This window comes from Protopterus annectens, chromosome 6.part0, assembly GCF_019279795.1.
Source record: "Protopterus annectens isolate FY-2018-M chromosome 6.part0, PAN1.0, whole genome shotgun sequence".
NCBI classification, from domain to species: Eukaryota; Metazoa; Chordata; order Ceratodontiformes; family Protopteridae; genus Protopterus; species Protopterus annectens.
In genome coordinates, this window is record NC_056737.1 from 415,693,614 (window position 1) to 415,715,382 (window position 21,769).

Consider the following 21,769-nt stretch of genomic DNA (forward strand, 5'->3'; position numbering starts at 1 on the left):
TTGCTACATCCTTGTTTATTAGGTCCATGATGATGCATTACATAGCTTTGCATATCAGACTCTTCGGGCTAACTGGGCAATAATTCCCGGGGTCTGTAGTTAATCCTCCTTTGTGGAGAGGGATGACTGTAGCAGTGTTCCATTCCGTAGGGACAAAGCCTGAGGTGAGGCTGTGATTGAACAGGGCACAGAGGCGAGGTGCCAGTTCACTCTGTAGTTCATGTAGAACACAGCCAGGGATATTGTCAGGTCCCATAGAAGCTGTACTCTTGGCCTTGGACAGTGCTGTTTTAACCTGTGCAGCAGTAATACACGGTGCCTGACAATCTACTGGTGTTGTGATTGGTCCTTGGGGGGGGGGGGGGGTAAAGTTAACACAATCTGTCAGCCAGTATACTGGCAATATCTGCTGGCTCGGTATAGGAGGTAGCACTGTGCAGTAGCTCAGAGCAAACCTGGGTACTGCCATGGAGCTTCTTTACATAAATATAGAAGGCCTTGTTGTTGTTGTGTCTTTTGGCTTTTCCCGGTTAGGGGTCACCACAGCGGAACTCCGGTCCACTAATGATTGGCAGTAGATTTTTACGTGCCGAGTTGCCAGCCCTGACGCACAACCTTCAATGAAGGTATGCCCATTCACGCATGTCTCCACACAGAAGACGCTTTAGCTGAGAATTGAACAAGACAACGTCTTACTGTGAGACGACAATGCTACCGCAGCACCACCACCGCAATCGTTGTCTTTATTATCTGCTGCAATTCTGTTTTCATTGCTAGCTTTAGAGGATTTGATGAGGGATCTCAACCTTTTGTTGAGGCTGATAAAGAAGTTTTTCCAGTCTTGGGACTTCGCCTTATTCCGCATCAGTTTCCTCCTCCTGTTTTAGAGTTTGTTTACAGCAGGGGACCACCAGATTGGCTTCCTTTTTTTTTTGAGGAGAGTGTCTTAGTTCTATTGGGTATGGTGAGATCCATGCATTTGTGTACGTGTTCGTACAGTGCATTGGTGTATGATTTGGTGGACATGCAACTATTCTCCATTTGCATGGGTGCCGTGAAGTTAGCCACTTCTGTTTTTAGGAGCCCAAAGTTAGCTTTGGAGAAGTTTTTCATGGTGGTTAATGTTGTGGGAGGGGGGTTGATGTGGATTTCCAAGGTGATTAGTTTGTGGTCGGATCTAACAACTATTATTAACTATTGGTGTAGAGCAACAGTCGCCCATGTTAGTAATGGCCAGGTCAAGGATGTTGCTACCTCTAGTGGGGGTAAGAATGAGCTGGTCCAGAGCATTGGAATTAATGAATTCCATAAAGAATTGGGCAAGTGTATTTGTACATGAGTAGTTTTCCCAGTTAATGGAGGGGTAGTTGAAGTCACCCAGTATGAGATTGTTAGATTTGACCCTAATATTCTCCAGGATGCTTAGGAATGTTGAGTGTGAGTCTTGGGACATGGTTGGGGACCTATAGCAGGCTATGACCTGAATCGCTGTCTTACCCAGTGTTAGCTACACCTGAAGTATCTCAGATGCATTATGTTGGGCTACCAGTCTGGAGGTGTGTGCATCCTTTATGAATATGGAAACACCACCGCCTTTGGAGCTTTGGTCCAAGTTCTGGGGCCAAAAGGTGTGGAATGAGTTACAGCCTGGTAGTGCAGGGGTGCTTTCTGCTGCCTTGAACCAGGTCTCTGTTACAGCACAGTTGTCGATGTTCTCCATTTTAAGGAGTGCTAGACTTCTAGCGTTGAGCAGTATAACTCTCAGATTGCATTTGTTTGTAGCTGTTATGGTGGTAATTTGGTCTTTGGAACACTGTCTAAAAAAGGCACTATAGGGGTGGCAAGAGCCTTGGCCAGTATCCGGAAGCCCAGGGGTGACAGATGTAGGCCATCTCTGGCAAAGCACTGAGGTCTGTCAATCATGTCATCCCAGGCAAACAGATACTGGATCCCCTTAGAATGACACCAGTAACTAAGCCAATTGTTGAAATCAATAATTTTCTGCTTGCACTGTGGTATCATTCTGGGTGATGGTAGGATGCTGCTCAGGGCTAGGTTCATGCGCGCCTGGGCTACATAATCCAAGAGCTCCACCATGTCTCTTTACATGTAGTCCAGGGAGGTACATCTCAGGTCATTCACACCCACATGTACAATGACAAGTCATATTTGTATCGGTTGTTGAGGGACCTGAGTGCGTGTGTTATGTGGCATATCCTGGAACCTGATAGGCAGCTGACTGTTACTTTCTCCTTTTTCAACCTAGTGAGTGGGACATCAGTGTGCCTATTGAGTCACCTATGACTAGTGTGTTGGGCATGCTGTTTTGCCTTAGTGCCTTTGGTTGAGTGGCACACTGTTTAGGAGAGTTATGTGTCTCGTCATTAGTGTTGTGTTGTGGTGGTCGGGTGCGTTTCTGCCTTGGAGGTCTCTGCTGTTTGTGTAGATTTTTATTGACCGCCTCCACAAAGGTGGGTGTGTGGTTTGTGTTTTTATGTGAAGGCAGTGCTGGTGTGTGTTTTGGAGGGCTATGTATTCCATGTGGTGTGGTGCAAGTGTTGACCTTCTCTTCTTGACCAGATATTCCGGTCTTGCTTGGAGAGTGTGTAGCTTCCAGTTTGGATATATAAGTGCATCTCTCACAAGTCTGAGTGTTGGGAGGTAAGAGGACAGGGTTGTCAGTGTACATGAGGCAGTGGCTACATTTCCTCAGGATGCCCAAGTTCACCAGGTTAATAGGAGAAAGCACAGGTAACTGAACTTTAGACATGCCTGGAGGGGTGGACATTAATGAATACTGGAGCTGTTTCCTTTCAGAACGTTTAGTGCTGGTAGCACTTATGTACGCTACAATAATTGCTACAATAAGTCTGGTAAAGTGCTAAACTAATAAGCCTGTAAAAGTGCAGGAGAGGAGAGAACTAGTAGATCTAAAGGAAAAATTGAAGAGCAGACATTGGCACCGCTCAGAAGCTTACAAACAGTCCTGGATACTGCAAATCTGTACCTGGACTAGACTAGTTACAGGAAAGGCAGGAAACAAGCGCAAACGTGGGCTTTTAAACCAGAAAGATGAAAGACATGGAAAAACTCCCCAAATGGCCAATAATCTACAATTTCTGGGTCAGAGACCACTCCTCTTGTGGTAGATAGGCTACCTAGTGCTTACCACTCTCACTGATACGCAAGAAGGCTTTTCTCCAACACAGAAAGGCTTGGGGGGCTCAGAAACTTAACAGTCTTGGATACAACATATCTGTATCTGGACTAGACTAGTTACAGGAAAGGCAGGAAACTAGCACAAATGTGGGCTGGTAAACCAGAGTAGAAAGAGATGGAAAAACTGCCCAAATGGTCAATAGATGGAGTAGAAAGAGATGAAAAAACTGCCCAAATGGAAAATAAACTACAATTTCTGGGGCAAAAAAACACTCCTCTTGTGGTAGATAGGCTACCTAGTACTTACCACTCCCACTGATAAGCTAGAAGACTTCCCTCCAATACAGAAAGGCTTGGAAGGCTCAGAAGCTTACAAACAGTCCTGGATACAGCAAATCTGTATCTGGACTAGACTAGTTACAGAAAAGGCGGGAAACCAGCGCAAATGCGGGCTTTATACCAGAAAGTTGAAAGAGATGGAAAAATTGCCCAAACGGCCAATAAACTACAATTTCTACAGATACAGGTACAGCAAATCTGTATCTGGACTAGACTAGTTACAGAAAAGGCGGGAAACAAGCTTAGATTTTTTCCCCCAGAAAGCAGCCAAAAAGTACAGTTTTGTACCTACCATAAATGTAGATGTTTTGCTGCAGTCCTGACTAATACCAGAGTATTTCTTGCCCCAGATGTCAGAAGACCCAAAAGACAAGTCCCAAAACTACATGCACCAATAAATATGAACAATATGTACTGTAATATATATACAAATGATATTAGCTTGTAAATGTACCTACACAATCACTCTGAAACACAGAGGAACATCTACATGCTGCAGTCCTGACTATTGGGTAGAATCGCAAAGGAGAGATAAGGAGGCTGGCAAATTATAAAGTAGCAGGAGCTGACAACATGCCTTGTAAAACAGCTGTGGCAAAACCAGCTCTAGTCTTAGAGTATATAGGCAGGTGATAATGCCTAGAGAAAGTATGCACTGAACTCCAAGTAGCTGCTTCCAGAATATCCATAGTTGCCACCCCTTAGAAATGCTGTTGAAGTGGCAGTAGCCCTAGTGGAATGAGGCCTAATCCCAGCTGGAACCTCTTTGCCATGATGGGAATAACAAAATGCAATGCAAAAGCCAATCCACCTAGAAATAGTTTGTTTTGACACAGGCTTGCCCTGTGAACTCAAAACAAAAGAAACAAGTAACTGCTGAGACTGCCTAAAATCTTTAGTCCTGCTCATTGCCTGTGTACATCTAAAGTGTGCAAAATCTTTTCCCCTTTATTTTGAGGATCTGCAGGCAAATGAATAGTTTGGTTTAAAGCCACACTAGAAACCACCTTCATAAAGGAAGGATTAAATGAAACCCTGTCCTTATGGAAAACCAAAAGGGCTCTACTGCCATAAGGGCCTGCAACTCAGACACCCTTCAAGCAGTCTTCCATGACAAATATTTCAATTCAGCAGTAGCTGCAGGCTCAAGGTTGTAGAGTAAGTTTTTCCAACACAAAATTGAGATCCCAAGCAGGAGTAGGAGCTCCCTCTAAAACTGCTTGAACAAAAAAGGTGGGTCACAATCATAGTGAGCTGAAATTGCTGCAGCATGAATCTTTATGGAAGAGAAGGACAAACCTTTGTCCAATAATTCAGTAAGATATTGAAGAGCCACACTCAAATTAGGCTCTGAAATCTCCAAATTCTTTGCTGTACTCCAAAATAAAAATTTCTTCCATTTTCTCTAGTACTAGGCCTTCTAGCTTCCATAATCACATTTAAAACTTGTTGAGGAAGCTGAGACCTATCAACACAGAATATGCCAAGCTGTGAGAAGAGATTGAAGCTTGACATTGAGCAGATGACCGTCCTTCTGAGATAACAGATGAGGAATCAGAGGTAAAGGCCATGGAGGCTTCTTTACAAGACTCCTTAGAAGTGGGTACCAGTGTTGGCCAATCTGGAGCTATCAAAATCATCCTTGGCCTGTCTTGTCTGACCTTTAGTAATACCTTTGGAAGAAGAGGTAGAGGTGGAAAGGCATAGACATGAAGGTTTTTCCAACTGAAAGACAGAGCATCCACTTTCCAAGCTGTGTGATGAAACCCCTTTGTGCAATACTTTGGCAGCTGGTGGTTTAGTGGAGAAGCGAACAGATCTATGTCTGGAGTTCCCCATGACACTGTCAATTTCTGAAATACATGAAGATCCAGTTTCGGGGATCCATGATTTGTCTGCTTAATACATCTGCTAGGGAGTTCTGTGCTCCTGGCAGAAACCTTGCCTGAAGAGTCAGTTGCAGGCCATAAAATCATTGCTTGCCTGCATAGAGGATAAGAATGTGTTCCCCTTGCTTGTTGATGTACCACATGACAGTTGTGTTGTCTGTCAGAATCAACACCTGCCCTGGAAGAAGTAACTCCTTGACATCAATGCAAACTGGACTGCTAACATCTCCTTCATGTTGATATGTAGATGCTGTAGTCTGGCAGGCCACTTGTCTTGTATCCACTTTCCATTTAGATGAGCTCCCCAAGCAGTGTCCGAGGCATCTGTCGTTAAAATCTGACTCTGGCGGGTCACAGAGTCCCTTGTTTAGGTGACATTCCTGAGCCCACCACAGAATTCCTTTTGAAGGCAAGGTATTATTTGAATGACAGTGTCCAAATCTTGGCAGTGCTGTGTCCATACATTTTGAGATACCATTGCAGCTTCCTCATATGCAGTTTGGCATTGGGAAGCACCAGAATACAAGATGCCATGAACCCTAATGCTTGAAGGACTGTCCTTGCAGTCAGCACGGACTGATTAGTTGATGGAAGTAAAGTGACAGACTCTTTTGTTTGTCGGGGTTAAAAGGCCATCTGAGCTGTCAGTCTCACACCCAGAAAGCACATGTCTTGAGAACTGGACTTTATTTCGTTCACAGAATAGCATCTTAGCACTGCTATGACATATTCCAGATGCTGTAGAAGGTGTTCCTTTTCTTGAGCCAGAATCAGGCAGTCGGATAGATTTGAATGCCTTGAAGCCTGAAGTAAGCTATCACTGGATACTCTGATAAGCCAAAGGGCAATGCAGAGAACTGATAATGAAAATCTCAGTTGAGAAACCGATACTTTCTGCAACTTAGCCTTATAGGCACATGAAGGTAAGCTTCCTTGAGATCCAAAGTTACCATCCAGTGATCCTTGGTAACAGTTGCTGTACATCTTGAACTTGGGAATGTCCAGATAAGTGTTGAGGATAGATAAATCCAGAATTGGTCTCGAATAAAATCCTTTCTGATACAGGGACTGGCTGAATGGCCCCTATCTGGAGTAACTGAGAAACTAGCTTGTGAGCCTCTTTTCTTTGTGGAGGAGGAACATCTGGCATGCCTTTGAAAGGGGCATTGTGTGGAAATAAAATCTGTAACCGTGATGAATAATATCCAGCACCCATCTGTCTTGAGTGATTAAATCCCAATTTTCTTTGAAAAGAGACAATCTTCCTCCCGTCCACTGGCAGCTGAAAAGGCAGGTCATTGGTTCTGCCCTCACCAGAAGTCTGAGCAGGTGAACTGTCTGATCTAGGCCTAAGACTGGGAACCATAAGCAGGATATGTCCAGCAGGCCAATTTCTACTAAACTTGGAGGCTGCACCTGCAAAAATCTTTAACAGTCTGCCTCCATTTTCTTTAAAACTGCTTGTCCAAACAACACATCGGACTGTAAAGGAGCATCCAAAATCCTAGTCTTAACATGCTCAGCTAAATTCTGATCCTTCAACCAGGCATGTCTGAACAGAACTAGTAGCAGCCACCCTCGAGGAGGCCTGAACAGCATCAAAACCACACTGCAAAGAATGCTTACCCACTTGTTCAGACACATGAACCAAATCCAGCAATTCTTTACACTCAATACCTTAGCATCCACCTTAGATTTCAATTGTGAAAGGAGATAATTTTGATATTTCAGCATATGAAACTGACAATTCTCATGGCTAGAGTGGAAGAAGTATATACTTTCTTACCACACCTATCCAAAGCCCTTGCCTCTTTATCAGAGGGTACAGGATTTTTAACCACAGAAGCTTTAAGACCTTTAGGCCCCTGAGAAACAGTTTCTGGGTGGACTCTTAAACAAATACTTATGAGCGGCACCCTAAAAAACCTATCAGGCTTAAAAGGAGCAGGGGGCAAGGAGTCAGGGTTCAGAGAAGCCTCTGCAAAACATCCTCCACCACATGCAACACAGGAGCAATAGCCAAGGGCCTATGCTGGGGCAAAACCAAGAATTCCCTAAGCCTTTTTCTGGAGTCAGAGTAATCTTGGCCTTCCCATTTAAAGTGCTCCCTCATGGAGTGAAGAGTCTCTGAAAATGAAAAATCCTCAGGAGGAGAAGCTGAAGGAGTGGAATCATCCACATCAGAATCAGAATAAGTAGGAAACTCTTGCAAGTCTTCCACAGAAGACTCTGAAGCCTGTGAACACTGTTCAAAACTATCAAACTCCTGTTCCACCCTAGGCCTCTTATCAGGTGGGGGCATAGAACCTCTAATCAGAGTAATCAAATCTTCTGCCATTTTAAGCATATGTTTCTTAGGCACAGAGCCGAAATGCTAGGAGAAGCCCCACAGAAGCTGAACTTGGCCTACCTCTAAAAGAAGCTTTGGCAACAGAAGGAGAGGCCCTAACTACCTTGGGAAGAGAGGGAAGAACAGTTACCTGAGAAGCCCCTCAGCCTGGCCTACCTCCTGAGAGGGCACATCCTGTAACAGTAAAGTATCTGCCTGAGACTCCATAGAGACTCCTGGCAAAACCTCCTCACCCTAGGCTTCACTGTTTTGTCCTTCCTAAACAAGGTATACACAATGTATGATAATATCTGCTTCCCACAAGAAATACAGTTATTCACTTTTTCTGACATCCGGTTAAATACTGAGGCAAGAAAAACCAAAATGTTCAACTCTGTTTTCGGTCTGAAACTAAATCTCAGAACGCCAACCTGCACTCGCCAAAATGCTTCTGCATCGGACCATGCGGCAAAAGACTGACATGCGACTGGGACAATAGTCAGGACTGCAGCAAGGGAAGACGAAGAACATCAGTGCTAAAAATAAAGCAAATACAGTTTAAATAAATGTAATTTATTCGAAATGTATCCTGAACTAAATTCAACGGTTGCTTTAGTCAACTCTGAACAGTGAAGAAGTGCCAAAAAATATACTTATTAGCTGAGAGGCACACTCAGCACTTAGTCAGATCACAATGAATTTTTTTTTTTGTTAGTAAAGTGCAAGGGGAGGAGGAAGGAGCAGAATATAATTCAAGGTTAAGAACCTAAGTTGGTTGACCTTCTCAAATGTTCTCTCTGTAATAGGTAGAATGAACACTAGACTAGGAGGAGTGTCCCAGATCAAATTTACAGTAGGGGTGGGCAATGGCAAAGCCACCAACTATAACAAACACCACAGGAATAGGGTGGATGGGAGGGAGAAAACCAGTTTCAGAAGAGATCGGGAACAAAAAAGCAATGCCAACAATTATATAAAATAATTCAGTCAGGAAATATATAAAATAATTCAGGCAAAAATTAAGACAATGCAAATCTCTGAAAAGTTAAAGTGCAAAGAATTATACTTATCACCGATTATATTTCCAGACTGTTTGAGAGCACTCAAGTCAGAACACAAGCAGTTTCTAACAGTGTATGCAGGAATTTATAAACATGGGCTATTTTAAATTAGCAACCCTTGAAGCAATCAGATAAGAAAAAAGCTGTTAGACCAGTTTTATAAACTTTAATACCACCACAGAAATGGGGGGATCTAGTTTCAGAAGAGATCAGGGACAAAAAAAATCCAGCAAATATATAAAATAATTCAGGAAAAAAATTATATAATGCAGAACTCAGTATTGTCATTAGATCGTGTGCCAGTGACTGTGACATTAAAGAAGCAGAAAAATAAAAGATCAGATAAACGCTGATGTATTCCTATGAATTTGTTAAAAAGCAATTGCTTCAAGAGCTGGGTAAAAACAACAGGCACTCTAAGAAACATTGATGGGGTTAGTAAATGTTAAAGAACAATTGCCAATAAAATGGGATAAACAAAAAGTATATGATCAATATTTGAGAAGAATGAGGGCAAAGGAATACTGGCAGAACAATGGGAAATACGTGGAAGAAAGACAAAAAAATCAATTAAAAAACTTCAGTGTAAATAAGGAACAAGGTCAGAAAATGAGATACAATTACAAAGAAAAGACAGAGGGAAGAGGCCTTAGAAAGTTCAAATTAATACAGCAGAATTGCAAATGGGACATTTTTTGATAACTCCAAAGTTGCAAAAATGTTAGCTCAGTGGTTCAGGGAATAAAAGGTAGAAATAATCATGAGGCTGAGAGATGCAGAGATGTGTAAACTGGTAAGACATCCAGAAGGGGCTTTAAAGATTCTAAAACAATTCTATTAGAATTTGTATGCAATGGATAAGAGAAGGAAATTGAAGTTTATCAGTACTTAGGATGCTTACACTGGAGTATGGGGATTAAGAAGGATTTTTGAGACAGGTCTGGAGGAAATAAAGGAAGCTTTAACGATATAAGCTGCAGGAAAATAACCTGGAAAAGATGGGATCCCAGCTAAAATCTGGAAAACGCTAGAACAGAAACTGACACAAGTTTGGCATAAAATGTTTAATAGAATATGAATAGGTTGTAAAATACCCCAATCATGGAAACAGGTGATACTGGCAATAATATCAAAAGAAGGGAAGGATCCTGATGACCCAAGGTTCTTACAGACCAATTTGTATTTTGAACCATGACTACAAAGTAATTACAGCAAAATTGGCAACGAGACTGTCAGGATTTTTACCCAGAATTATATACTCAGATCAATGTGGCTTTACTTTTGATAACATTAATAAAACAGTTATGATGATACAAGAAGTTGACACACACAAGATAGATACATTAATGTTAATTGGCTTTGATGCAGAGAAACTATAAGACAGGGTCATCTGGGTATTTTCAACAAAAACATAGTAAGTATATGAATGTCCCCAAAGGTGAATAGATTTAGTATTTAGAATATATGAAGGAGCAGAAGCATATGATAAAAAGTTGGGAAATTCTGTCAGAAAGATTTAGGTTATTTATAGAAAGGGGGTGTTCCCTTTCTCACATAATTTTTGCCTTAGACTTAGAGATATTGGCAAGAGATTAGACAACCACAGATCAAATGATATAAAACTCTAATGAGAAAAAAGAAAAAAATAGCATTGTTTGCAGATTCTATAATCTTGCAAGTAACCAAACCGGAAGAGGATATCTAAGAGCTATTTAAATTAGCAGGATATAAAATCAATGAGGATAAAAACAAAGGCATTAGTTTTGAATGATGCTCCAACATTTGACTTAGAAGGTATCTAGTCCACTTCAAAATTAAATATTTAGGAGTATGGACTGAGAGAGATGTGAAACTGGCTGCTCAAGACATATGTGTAGAGATAAAAGAAAAAAAAAGATAGGGCATAAAATTAGACAGTGGAAGATCATAAGTATGGCTAACGAAGATAAAAATATAGGCAATTAAAATGTTCTTGGTACCATTAATACTAAATATGCAAGACAAACATACTTTTACAAACCAGATTAGACCATATGGGCAAAAATGCAAAGAAATGCAATATTTTTTCTGGGATTCCAGGAAGGTAAGAGTCCACTATAACAATCTGATAATGCACACAGAACAGGAAATAGTGGGTCTTTCAGATTTCAGATCTTATGATGCTAAAACACTGAGGCATCTGTACCTAGCACAACAGAAGTCATACAAACCTAAATAAAAAACATGATGTACAAGCAAGGGGTGAGAGTATAATTGTGCAAGTTGCACTTAGCATAACAGTAGATGCTTGATGAAATCACTGCTGAAGTAGCCTTAGCTATACGAGTTATATCCTGCCATGGATATAACAGATGGCCAGTCTTCCAAAGTCTTTGCTTCTCCCCACACATGCACCCAGGCTACTGCAGCCTGAGCTTTAAAGGGAGAAAACAGCAGCCTGGGTACCAAAACATTTCAGGACTTTCTTGCCCCCAAAAGGAGAGAGCCTACTGTCTTGACAAAAAGCAAATTTGGGAACATATAACTTTATCTAAAAACATAACATCTACTGCAATGGTAAAAGCAGCTTATACAACTGTACTATGTTCATCATGAACCACTGCTTCAGTAGCCTTTGTTATGTGGGCAGATTACCATATCTTTTCCAGCTTGGAAGGAGAGATTATTGGGATCCAGGAGACCTTGGAGAAATGATGTTAGTGAAGACTGTTCTTGACCTAGAAAATAAATCCAGTTTGTAGTGCCTTGTAAAAGTAAGCACAGATGACCAAGTAGCTGCCTCTAGGAGGATCCCAAAGGGAAGACCAGCACTGCTATAGTTTTTAGTAGAATCTAGAAGAAGAGCTGCTGTTAAAAAAGGAATAATTAGTACAGCATATAAAGTGCTGCATGATAACTACAAGAATCAATCAGAGAAGGTTAGAAAGGGATTGGATAAGCAACTCAAAAAGAAACAATGGAGGACATACGTATGACTCCCAAATATGCAACAAAGTCTAAAAGAATCAGGATTTTTACTTGAAAGTGTTTACACAGGGAGTTTTATACCTCGAATGGACTCCAAAGAAGTTTTCCTCCGATAGACAGCAAATGTTGGCGGTGTGATGGGGAAGTTAAGAGGTAATTAAGAACATATTTTCTGGGAGTGTAATGAGTTGGTAGGCTTTAAAATTTCCCTGCAGACTCCTCTATCAGAAATACTGGGTGAGCAAACTGGTGTATAACTAAGGACATTATTTTTGAGTTATGATACAGAATCAGAATTAACTAGGCATAGTAAGGCTTTGCTAAGTCTAATTATGGTGCCAAAAAAACAATTACTAGAAAATGGAAATCAAAGTCTAAACTAACTGTACTAGAAGTAGTGAATGTAGTAACAGATATAAAACAACTAGAAATTAGATCTTTAGAAGAGAGTATGAGCAAATTACATCGAAAAAAATGGAATTGTGGGAACAATACATGTAGAGGAAGAATGAGTTTTAAAAGAAGGCAGGATCTGAATGAGCTATGTAATGTCTGAATGATAGTGACTGGATAGATTACAAGTGATGCATAACATTTGTAACTAACATGTCAATATGGTTTGCTTTCATATATATAAATTTATGATTACTTATGTCAATTTTATAAAGACGTTTCTTGTTTAAAAAAAGCAGCTACCTCTAGAATTCTTCTAGAGTACGCCCCTTTCCAGTATACCATCAAAAAAAGACAAGCCTCTAGAAGAGTGTGCCTTGACCCTGAAAGGAAGTGATTTAACATGGTGCAAATAAAAACCAAAAACGACCTAGCCACAAGCCCAAAAGTGTAAAATCAATTTAATATAAAAGCGCTTTTCATCACTGTTATACAATAACTTCTTCAGATAATAATTTTATCTGAAGAAGTTATTGTATAATAGCATTTATCTGAAGAAGTTATTGTATAACAGTGACGAAAAGCGCTTTATATTAAATTGATTTTACACTTTTGGGCTTGTGGTTAGGTCGTTTTTATTTAGTACTGGTTCTTGTTCTTTCACCAGTTTGTTTTTCTTGTTTATGGTGCAAATAAAAAGCAATAGCAAAGGACAACCATCTGTAAATACTCTGTTTTGACACAAGCTGGCCTTTCTTTGTTCACAGGAGAAAAACAGCTGTTCAGCTTTCCTTAAAGACTTTGTTCTGTTAAGATAATACCTGATTTGTCTGTGCATGTCCAGAGTGTAAAGAATCCTTTCTTCCTGATTTTTAAGTTTTGGATAGAAACTGGGAAATTGATGGCATAATTCAAAGTAAACTCTGAAACTGCTTTTGGCATGAATGAGGTATTTGTTTGCAGATGTCAGAGCAATAAGTAGTACAATCTTCCACAAAATGAGCCATAAATCTGTCTGATGAGCGTGCTCAAAGGGTGACAGAGTTGCCTTTTCCTTCACATAGATATGATCAAAGTGGGTGCAACCGGTTTCCTTGGTGGTCTAAAATGAAAAACTCCTTTCAAGAACTTCAAAGACCAGAAAGTGAGGAGAAACGTGTGGATCGATGTGCAAACATGCTGAAATGACCATCAGATGAATCTTGATAGGTGAAAAGGAAAGGCCAGAGAAGATTAACTCACACAAATATTGAAGAATCAGGGGTACAGACTTCTTGAACTCACCATGGTTGTTGTTATGACATTGGCTAGTAAATATTTTTCATTTAGCATAATATTTCATAAACGTTACAAGTAGCAGGCCTTCTTGGTATAAAAATTAAATCATCTAGGTGAACTTCCAAGATGGCAGCACACCATTCCACAGCCTAACGTCAGTTCTCCAACTGTGAAAACAGAAACAGAAAAACAGCAGCCAGTGATATTGTCAGCCTGAGTAAAATATAGTTAATGGCTAGTAAGTACATTGCGTGGATGCCAGTAAAGAAGAAACTAAGAGATACTGAAAGAAAACAGATAGAAAAGGTGAAGAGAAAATACTAACTGGGAAGAATCCTGCAGATATTCAGCAAAAAAGCAGTTTAAGTTCCAACTCTGGTGCAAGACATGGCTTCTAGCAATCTACATAAAACATATGTAATAATAAACAACACTGAAGGAGTACATCAAGTCAAACAACAAAAGGTTGGAAAAACAGAAGCTTTAAACAGATATTCAGATGAGCAGATAAAACTGCAAAAACCACAGGTGCAAATGAAGAAAAGGCTTGCTGTGTATGAGACTGCTGAAGAAGAAATGTTTCAAAAACAGTAGAATTAGATGACACAGGCAAAATCTGAGATTTCCTGCTGTACCAGAGAAAGTAGACTGCATTAGTTTTATGAAGAAACAAATAAGCAACTTGACTGGTATTCTATAGCAGGAGCCATTAATTGAAAGGGCTCAATGTGAATAAGCAACTTGACTGGCATTCGATAGGAGGAACTATTAATTGAAAAGGCACAATGTGTGTATGCTCCAAAAATGGCCACGAGAAAGCAGCCAAGACCTTTATTAGCAAAGATGCAACCTACCAGCAGAATGAGTTGTTACAGTCAAAACTGTGGCAAAAGGGAAAAGTATTATAATGCACAAAAAGTAGAGTGTTTGTGGAAAATTATTCACAGTACACCACGCAGAAGAGAAACACATTTACTCCAGTAATCAAGGAATGTTGAGAGGCAGGTGTGAGTTTCAAGCTGCTGTATCCAGTTGCCTTCAGAATATTTTTTTTCCAAATGGAAAAACAGTCATTATTTGATGTAGAACAGGCTAAAGAGCAAATGCAAAAGTATGTCCATCAAAAAGTGTGCCATCAAGCAGAAGGAGACTCTGCTTGTCATTCTTCTGGTAACAAAATACATGGAGAGACGTGGCTAGTGAAAACTTTTCACTGTTCCAATGGAAAATGCTTTAGAGACAGGAAGAAACACAGGCGTTGACCAGAAGACTCAAGAGTACATTGGAACCAAATCAGAATCTGGAGTTAGGAGATAAAGATGAAGAGGTACAAGACCAGCAACAAAGACAATTAGAGAATAAATGTCAGACTGAAAAGCATCAATCACAACTCTCCTTGTATATAAGAAGAACGCAATTGTAGGCACTAAACATCCTATAATTGCAAAGTACCTTGCCAAGGTAAGGGAAAACAGCTCTTGTACTCTACAAAAGAAACATCGAACCAGGCATGTCCAAGGGTCAGCTTCCAGTGATTTCTCCAGTCCACCTGGTGAACCTGGGCATACTGGGGCAATGCAGCAATTGCTGCATGTACACAGACAATACTCTCCTCCTACCACCCAACACTACAACCTGGAGAGATGCTCTTACATAGCCAAACTAGAAACAAAGCTTCTCCAGCCAAGATGGTGCTAAACATTCAAGAGGAGAAGGTTAACACCTGCACTATACCTCAAGCTACACATAGACTTTCAACACCCACATCGCAAACATCCACACATAGAAATGCTAAACCCACATATGGGGAGGTCCGTAACATTAACCTTCGCAAGCAAAAAGGACCTCCGAAGCTGATATGCAAATAAACACCAATCACAACCAAAGTAACACATAGCTCAAAACACCAGTGTGCCACCAAACAACACCCCCTAAGGCAAAACAACATACCCAACACCTTAGTCATAGGTGACTCCATAATCAGGCAACACTGATGTCCCACTCACCAGGATGGACAAGGAGAAAATTACTGTCAGCTGCTTGTTGAAAGCCAGGACCCGCCACATAATGCATGCACTTAAGTCACTCCACAACAAGTACAAATCTGACTCTGTCATTGTCCATGCTGGTGTGAATGACTTGAGACGTACCTCCCTGGACTACTTGAAAAGAGACATGGAAGAGCTCTCGGATCATGTGGCCCAGGCAGGTATAACCCTAGCCCTGAGTAGCATCCTGTGTTCACCCAGAATGATACCACACTATAAAGACAAAATGACTGACTTCAACAATTGACTAAGTTTCTGGTGTCATATAAGAAGATCCAGTACCTGTCTGCCTGGGACGACATGATCGATAAACCATGATGCTTTGCCAGAGATGGTCTGCACCTGTCGCCCCTGGGATTCAGGTTACTGGCTAAGGCTCTTGCCACCCCCATAGTGCCTTTTTTAGGCAAGGCTCAAATGACAAAACTACCACCACAACAGATAAAATCATTCAAAATCTGAAGGTTATGCTACTTAATGCTAGAAGTCTAAACCTCAAAATGCACTCTCTTGAGGCACTCCTAAAAATGGAGAATGTTGATATCTGTGTAGTAACCGAGACTTGGTTCAAGGTTCCAGAGTGCACCCCTGCAATACCAGGCTACAACTCTTACCACACTTTTTGACCACTAAACCAGGACCGAAACACTAAAGGTGGTTGAGTGTCCATATTCACACCTCCAGGCCAGTTGCCCAACATAATGCGTCTGAAATATTACAGGTACAACTAACACTAGGTAAAACTGCAATCCAAATTGTCGCTTGCTACAGATCCCCCACCATGCCCCAAGACTCTCACTACATCTTTTTAAACATACTGGAAAATATTACGATACAACCTAACACTCTAATACTGGGTGATTTCTACTCCCCTGCCATTAATTGGGAAAACTACTTGGGTACCAACACCTTTGCCCAACAGTTCTTGGAATTCATAAATTCCAACGCCCTGGATCAACTAATCCATAGTCCCACCAGGGCCTCAAATATCCTTGACCTGGTCATTACCAACATGGGAGATCAATGTTCCACACCAGCGGTTACCCCCTCGTTGGTCAGGTCTGACCATAAGCTAATCATCGTTGACGCCCACATCCCACCCCTACCCCTCAGTAGGGAAACCTCCATAAAAACTTCTCCAAAGCCAACTTCATGGCACTCAAGTCAGAAGTGACAAACTTCACGACATCCATGCAGACAGGAACTGAAAGTTTGACTGCCGAATCCTACACTAAGGCACTGTACGAGCATATCCACTTGTGCATAAATCATGCCATTCCAAATAGGACCAAGACGTTCTCCTCCAAAAAAAGGAAGCCAATCTGGTGGTCCCCTGCCATAAACAAGTTACACAACAGAAGGAAGAAACTGTTACAGAAAAAAGGAAAATCCCAGGATACAAAAACCTCTCTTACCAGCCTCAGTAAGAAGCTGAGGTCCCTCATAAAATCCTCCAAAGCTAGTTATGAAAATAAAATTGCCAAAGACTCTAAGGACAGCCAGAAGGCATTCTATAGTTATGTCAAGAATCTAAATGGCAATTCTCAAGATATGCTCTGAGCTACACCAAAATGGCACTAAATATACTGATCCTAAGGATATTGCCAATATCCTAGTAGATCGATTCAGTGCCAATTTCACCCCCCCTCTCACCCCCTAAAGGGCCCATCTCAATACCAAATGATTACCAAATGTCGGTAATCATGGCCACACAGGTGAAAAATGCACTCTCCAAAGCTAAGAATACAGCATCCATGGGACCAGACAACATCCCGGGCTGTGTACTACATGAACTACAAAATGAACTGGCACCTCACCTAAGTGTCATGTTTAATCATAGCCTCACCTGTGGCATCATGCCCAATGAGTGGTGCACAGCTACAGTTATCCCACTCCACAAGGGGGGGGGGTCCACCTTGGACCCCAGGAACTATCATCCCATCAGCCTAACGAGCCTGATTTGCAAAGCCATGGAACACATCATGGAACTTATAAACAAAGACATTGGCAACCTTCAAACACTGGAGTCCACCCAGTTTGGTTTCGTGAAGGGCCGATCTAGTCTCCTCAACCTGCTAGACATCTTTGAATCAAGTCTCCAGAGCTGTGGATGAGGGTAAGATGGTCCACACAGCCTATCTGGAACTCGCCAAGGCCTTCAACACCATCCCCCACTCTGGAATCATAGATAAACTTACTAAGCTGGGCATTAATCCCTACGTCACACAATGGGTTGCAAACTGGCTTACTGACAGAACCCACACTGTAAAAGTAGCAGACTCCAAATCCAGCTCCAGACAAGTGACAAGTGGAGTACCTCAGGGTTCAGTCCTGGGACCGCTCTTGTTTGGCATCTACTTCTCCGAAGTACAGGCCAACACCAAGGGACTCTGGCTAACAACGTTCGCAGATGACTGCAAACTGGGAGCCATTATTGAATCCCCGAATGATGTGGATATCCTAAAAAAGGGCCTTACAGAGACAGATGCTTGGTACCAGAGCCATGGGCTCAAGCTCAATGCCAAGAAATGCATAGTTATCCCCTTTGGGAAAAACCATGTACCCATGAATTACTACATAAGTGGCACTACACTAAACACTGAAAGTGTGATAAGGGACCTAGGGACACAGGTGGACAGTGGTCTCACCTTCGATAACCACATTGCCACAACAGTCAGGAAATCCTTCTATGTGGCACATCTCATTAGTAAGGGCTTTTCATCCAGGAAAAAAGAGGTAATTGTCCCACAGTACACATCCCTCATTAGACCCATTATAGAGTACAACGCCACATTTGGTATGTACCTCACAAGACATCTGCAACAGTTGGAAAGGCCGTAGAAATACCTCACTAAAAGAATCATAGGGCTAAAGCAGATGCCCTATGCTGACTGTCTAAAAAAACTCCAGCTATGCTTTGTCGCATATTGTCTACTCAGAGACGATCTCTGCTTAACATACAAGGCCATGTCAAACTCAGAGCTGTTGGACATGCTACACTTAAAGAAATCCCAATCCCTCAGAGCCATGAGCTCCAGGGATCTAAACCTGGTCATCACAATGAAGAAAACATGCTGGAGGGATAAATTCCTGTCCCAGAGACTCTCCATTCTCTGGAAAAGACTGCCCATGCATGTCAAGCAGAGTGTCTCTTTGGCCCTCTTCAAAAGGAACCTTGACGACTGGATGGGAGATAGGAAATTCACCCCGGGGATCATGTTAGTTGCCCTGCTAGACAGGGGACCATGGAAGTAAAATTCCTGGAAAAAAATAGCCGGGGGAATGTTATGGTTAGGCTTTTATAGGCCCTAGGGCCGATAGCCTAGTACCAACCTATGAACCTATTTGTGAAATATGACTGTATAAGAATAAGTGAAAACAGTGGACTTTTGTTGTCTTTGTTAAACTTGTGGGAAACTGAAAAGCATTTGTCTCATTTAATGCAATTATTGTTTGGAAGGAGTCTGAGGGAAGGGGAGGAAGAAGGAAAAAGTTAACTGTAAGTAAAAAAAATTCTGTTCTTAATGCCATTTCTATGAAACTTTTCACAATATAAATTGCATTTTTGTAGTAAAATATTTTTAATTATTCTTGTACATGACAAAATTAATAAAATAAACAGATGTTTTTTTCTCCTCTTCTTTCTTCAACATTAAGAAATGTAGGCATTGCAGTCCAAAAAAAGAAGAAGAGCTACACAAAAGTATGTTTAGGTTTAATGGCCTGTAATCTTGGATTTTTGATGTGGAGGATCAGGTGTAAAATTACACAGATTATAAATATCTGTACAGCTGATATGTTTTCTCTTATTTTTGCATAAGTGAACATCTGGATAAAGACCCTGGGCTTAAGCTAAGAAAAAACATGAAGTGGAAAAAAGTAAATATGGGAACATCAAATATAATGAAAACTTTTCATTTAGAAATAAATATTTCAACATGTCTTTCAAGCTGCAGCAGGGGACTATACTTTTTTCTTTTGCTCTTACGTTTCCACAAAGACAAGCTGATAAAAGGGCAATAAAAGGCAGAAAAATGGTTTCTTTAAGGCAAAAAGTTAATGATTTCTGAAAGCATGCAATTTGTTTTCACACTGGGGAGGATAAAGATAAAAAAACAGACAATTAGTATAAATTGAAGCACAGGCAATAACATACATCTTGGCATGGATATTCTCAATTTCAGCTTAATCACGGCCTGTCTTAGCAGGTGTTTATTTGGCACACATGTCCTTATTAGGAGGATTAAACTTTATTATTTGAAGATGTACACAGTTACGCATGTAAGTATTAACAGGCTATGTTGGCGGGTATTTTAATTTCTTCCTTGATGGTTTTTATTAAAAGAAAAAGTCTTGCAAAATATGACATAGGTTCCAATGTTCATAAGAAAAGCACTCTATAAAGAATGAACCTGGCAAACAAATGGGTGCATGTATCACAAAAGCTGGAAACAGACATTTAAAAAAGCTACCATATATAAATAATGACTTCTTATCATAATAGTGACACTTTCCTTATTGTCTTGCAATGTGAATGGCCTGACAAGTACAGACTAAAAGGAAAGAATACTTAATTATATTAAGAAATCTGGAGTGCAAAAAGCAATGCTACAGAAGACACATTTGGAAAGAACTAGGCATATGAATTTGATAAAGAAAGGATTTCAGAATGGATATTCCGGAGAAGATCAAGGACAAAGGAAAAGAGGGATACTTATATTAATTGCTACAGGAAGCCCAGTAGTAATAGAGGAGGGAAAAAAACATAATGTCGGATTTGTGAAGGGGCTACTAGCAAAGGATGAGGATTATGTTGTCATGTACTTAGATTCTACTTAAACAATTTTGAGAGAAATAATCAGCTTTCAGCAGGAAATATTACTTAAAGGTGGGGACTGGAATTTGATTTGCAACAATTATCTGGGGGGCCCAGAAGGGAATATAAAACAAAATAATAGATTTCTGAATTTAGGAAAATATTTGCTATGAAAGACGTGAATCACACAAGAAAAAAATAACCAAAGATCCTGTAGAGATACTAGAGATATTTTGGAAATTGTATGAAGATTTGTATAAAGAGGAGGAATGGAGAACTTGGACAGAATTTACATATTATTCACCAAGGTACAATCACAAGGCTAGTCTTGACAGAAACTACATTTCAGCTGGAACTTCCAAGATGGCTGCACATTGTGTAACAGCTCAACTCTAGCTGTCCCAGTGTGAAAACAGAAACTCAAGAGAGGCGACTAGTAAATTTTTGTGTTTACGGGTAATTTTCAGTAACTGATTAGTAAGGATACTGTCTGGATGCCAGTAAAACAAGAAATAAAGAGCACATGGAAAAAAAATCAGCTAAAAAAAGTGATGAAGAAACACTGACTGGGGAAAATTCTGCAGCTGTAAAGCAAAAAGGAATGCAACTTCCAGGCATGACTTCCAGTAACCTACACAAAGATAAATACAACTGCAAACAGACCTGGTTAAAATAAACAAAATGGATATATAAACACAAACAATAAAAGGCTGGAACAAATGGAAGAATCTTTAAACAGATATTCAGATAAAATAAAACGTCAAAAATCAGAGTTTGAAATGAAAGGCTGGCTGAATATGAGACTGTTCGGGAAGACGCATTTCAAAAAATAACAGACCTAGAGGACAAAGCACATAGGGAAAATCTGAGATTTTTGGCTATACCAGAGAAGCTAGAAGGAACAGACCGCATTAATTTTATGAAAGTACAAAGAAGCAACTGGACTGGTATTCCACAGCAGTAGCTGTTAGTTGAAAGGGCACATTGTGTGTATGCTCCAAACCTGGCTATGAGAAAGCAACCCAGACCATTAATAGTAAATACACAATCCTACCAGCAGAAGGAGTTGATTCTGACAAAAATGTGGCAGAAGGACAAAATACTAAAAGTGGAAGACAGCACAGTGTTTGTGGAGAATGATTACTCATTGTACACCAGGTATAAAAGGAATAAATTCACTCTAATATTCAGGGAATATTGAGACACAGGTGTGAGACTCAAACTGCTGTACCAAGCTGTCTTCAAGGTATTCTTCCCCGGAGGGACAAAATCATTTTCTGATGAAGTACATGCTAAGGAGGAAATACAAAAGTTTGTCCAACAAAAAGTGAGCTGTGAAGCAGAAGAATATTCTGCTTCTTGTTCTTCTGGTAATTAAAAGACCACAGAGAGACTCTACCTGTCAAACCATTCCCACTGTTTCAACAGAAAATGTTGTAGAGAAAGAAGGGTGCATGAGAGCTGACTACAAGAATCAGAAATATGTTGGA